This window comes from Aegilops tauschii, chromosome 7 (assembly GCF_002575655.3).
Source record: "Aegilops tauschii subsp. strangulata cultivar AL8/78 chromosome 7, Aet v6.0, whole genome shotgun sequence".
Lineage (NCBI taxonomy): Eukaryota > Viridiplantae > Streptophyta > Magnoliopsida > Poales > Poaceae > Aegilops > Aegilops tauschii.
In genome coordinates this window covers 127,042,615-127,046,509 of record NC_053041.3, presented here as the reverse complement: position 1 = coordinate 127,046,509, position 3,895 = coordinate 127,042,615, and the positions used below count along the sequence as shown (strand labels likewise).

At 43.1% G+C, this 3,895-nt stretch overlaps 1 long non-coding RNA gene across 1 annotated transcript; it reads left to right on the top strand.

Moving 5' to 3' along the window:
* Positions 1–372: 372 nt before the first annotated feature.
* On the top strand, positions 373–2,316 carry LOC120968548 (uncharacterized). Its single transcript, XR_005763095.3, has 4 exons — positions 373–750; positions 1,156–1,339; positions 1,442–1,769; positions 1,849–2,316. It is a non-coding gene; the product is annotated as an uncharacterized lncRNA (long non-coding RNA).
* The last annotated feature ends 1,579 nt before the right edge of the window (positions 2,317–3,895 follow it).

Here is a 3,895-nt window from a genome sequence, read left to right as displayed (position 1 = left end):
TTCTCATTCGCTTGACATGTGTCACCCACGTACTAAGAGGTGGGGATCGTGTGAGATCGTGGGTGAATAGATAAGTATTATCGTGGAATGTGGAACGGTTTGAGCGGCAAAGTCAAAAATTTAGATAAGATAAGTTTAAAGTTCCGTTCGCAAATTCTTCAGCTGACAAGGACATAGTGAAGAAGTTGAACGAGTTTCAAATAGAACGCACATGAAGAATTTTTGAATAGATTGGGTTGAGTATAGTATAAAGGGGGAAGGGTCCGATCACATTTACTTAGCAGAAAAGGCAACAGTGAAGAATTGTTATTCTTCACCCCAGCCAACTCATGCATCGGGTCGAACCTGCCTCCATCCCCCGTAAGCTTGTGACGTAATTTTACATTCCTCATAATTGGTCGTGTGCTTGTATACGGCGGCTGTTGTGTGGTAAGTTTTGGTTGTAAACTTATGGTGTGCCAGCGAGGTAAGATTACGGTGACTGTCTCACGATTGTGCAAAACTTATTAGGGTGCCAGCGACGAACCATAACTGCCCCTGGATTTACGTTTACCATGAGGAGGATGAGGCAATGGCGACGGTGGCCGTGACGGGGCCGAGGCGCCGGCAAACCGTCGACTTCCGCAACCAGGACAGGGCCGATTTACCGGACAGTCGTTCGCTCCTCCTCCAAGCGACCGCGATCCTGCCGTTGGCCATCCTGCAAGCGGCGTTGGCCTGGAGGTCGTCTTCATCAGCCACACCATCCAGGTCCACTCCCGCCTCCTCTGTGATCTGTCCCCTCTCGCTCCTTTATCCCAATCGGTTGGATGCACACGATTGATTGGTTTGTCCCAGCAATGCTACGATCTATGCTGTTCTTGGCTGGTTAAAGTTTGCAAGTGATGGGGCTAATTGGCTAGTTCAATTAAAATCGCTAGTATTGAAACCACTACAGTAGTCAAGTTAACTAGTTAAACTTCATGGCTGGTCCCAATCGGCTAGTGGCCAATAGGACTAATTAAGTAGTTCAAGTTCAGGTCAGAAGATAACTTAACCACTACTAAATACATTACAATAGGGCTAAAGTTCAGTTCGTGCTTTCTACAAATCCTGAGCTCCATTGTGCTGCAGCAGTAGCATTTTGCTAACCTTTGCCTAAATTATGAAGAACAGGACTGGAGACACTGTTGTGAAGATGTCAGCACCACCTGTCCCCATCAAATCCGTACAAGCTCGCCCCATCTCCTCTCAGATCTCGTCAGCCTCTCCATTCTCGGTGCCTGATCAAGCACCAATGTGATGTTGTTCATTCCTTGTTGGATACTCATAGATATGCGTTGAGCTGAGCTCAATTAATGTAAAGCCCACCCTTCCTAACCGAGCTTTGTTGTAGCCATCTTCTTATGATCATACAAAATAGTTAAGCAGCATGCCGTTTCTTTTGTATCTTCTTGCGCAGATTTTTAACAGGCGGAGTATTGTTGCTTCGAGTGTGTCTCCGGTTCAATGTCACATGACACCATCGCTCCGCCAGGCGATCCGGTATGAGGGAGCGCCATGGGAGAACCTAGCCCGTAGCCTAACCATGGCGGCGGCCGGCAGGGGAGCTTGTCCCGGCGATCCAGCATCCCGGCGTGGAGGCGCCTCCGGCGAGCACCCTGACCCACGTGAGAAGGCCACAGTGGAAGCGTCTTGTCTGGTCGAGCAGCCATGGTTCTGATTGTTCATGTTGATTTTGAGTTGGGGTAGCAGGGGAATTCACACTGTAGTGGAGTGAAATTCAGAAGGTACTGAATCCTCTTTACATGGTTGGTCACACTATGTAACTCTATTCTGAATTGACATATGATTTCAAATGCCCTGCAGGACATAGCAGAGGATGTCCTGGAAGAATACCAAAAAGGTTGCGGCCGAGAGACAATGTTGGGAACATAGGATGTCTGGATGCTGATGTAGAGGCTTCTCATTCTGTTCATTTGTGTTGTGTCGTTCCTTGCCAGAATTCTATACATGTGTATGGTAGCTAATTCTGCTGGCTGAATTTTAACCATGTCTATCCGCACATGCTTTCTATGTCGGAAGTGGCATGTGAACTTCTGTGAGCATATTCCTTTTAATTGGTTGAGAAAATTGTACTTTGCGTTAAACTAGGTTTGTTTCTGAATTTGACTCTATTGATGAGCTCCATGATCTATCATAAAGTGTTGCCAGAAGATGCCTGTAATCTTGGTAGAAAGAATGGTATCCTGAAGATGCCTGTAATCTTGGTAGAAAGAATGGTATCCTGAAGATGCCTGTAATCTTGGTAGAAAGAATGGCATCCTGAATTTCTGATACCTGAAGTGCATCGGTGACATGAGAAGTTTTGTACTCCCTTCCAATCCATATTAATTGGCAGTACATTTTTATGCCATTCACTGCTCATATGTTTTCTTTTTAGATGTAAATGTCTTCGGTACTGATGTGACTTGAACTTGGATAGCTAGCAAAACATTATGAGTACATGTAACTTGGAATGTTGCTGAACTTAAATGACAGAGTTTGATTAGTTACTGTTTCTGAAATATATGTTATACATTGTATATGGAGCATGAATATTCTGTTTCCAAGTAAGCCAAGGTGTTGATACACATGTCATGGAGGGCTGGGGCTGCATATTTGTTGGTGAAGAAACAATTGCAATATTGTTCTGTATGTGATGGGAAAAACTGCAATAATTATCTGTACTATATGTGGGGATGGAATTTTTTTTGCATGTTTATTTTCCTGCTTGAATGCGACCACGGAGGTGCGTCCATGGCGGACTGGGAATGACCTGGCGACAGCCTGGTGTGCTACTCCTCGCCGACCCTCTCGTCACGGCAATTAGCGTCCCTTGTCGCTTGTCAGTCAGTACTGCTAAGTGCAAATAACAGGACATAGGAGTCTTCTCTGGAGGCAGACAATGCATGTGTTGTGTTTGCTGATCTTTCTTTAGTTTGCTGACATTTCTCTTAGCAGCTGAGGTGTAACCAAGGTGTAGGGTAAGGTGAGGATGTATACTCTACTACTCTGTGATTTGTTCAAAATTATCTCAATGGAATGTTTGACAATGTGATTCAGCTTGAAGTTCGGTAATTGAACTAGTCTCTTTCCTTTATTTTGACAGTAGGGTCATTTTTGAGAGGGGATTAATGAGTTGGGACTTGAAGTCAGTACGCATGCTACAGCCAAGTAATTCTCCATGCCAACTGAAAATTTTGAATTGAAATTGAACATGGTACAACCGAGAAATACATCAATAACAGACATAGCTAATTCAAGAAATGTATTCACTAGAGACAAGTATAATAAAAATATATAGCATAGATGTGTAAATTCAGGTATCATTTGTCATTTGAAAACACAAGAAATACAATGTTACTGAAATAACAGAGCCATAACAAATCTGACATGAACAAATGAATAAATTCAGTGGTATTTAAGCAGCAGCCATAACAAGAAATTTTCTTATTATACTTGATCTTCTTGTAGTAGCAGCGGCAATGGCTTCTTTGTCTTTTTCTGAGCTGTAGTACATGCTCTTCCACTAGCACCTACACGATTGATGTTTGTTAGAGAGGAAGAAGCTTGCGAGGACATGTCCCGGGCATTCAAGTTGATAGACGCAAGGCCATATTACACTAGCATTTTTAGCCTTAGCTAATGCCCTCCATCTCTTCTGAGTGCAATTCAAATGCTGCAAATTCAATCAATGAGCATAACAAGTTAGACAGCATATGATATTGAACAAATGCGAGTTCTAAATCCAATGAATAATAAATGTATTTAGGTTTTGTCCGACTGAATTTCGAAATCAAGGTGAGATGCCAAGAAATGTGTGAATGCATAAATGTGTTTTCAGGTAATTTTGCCATAGTTTTACACAAGAATC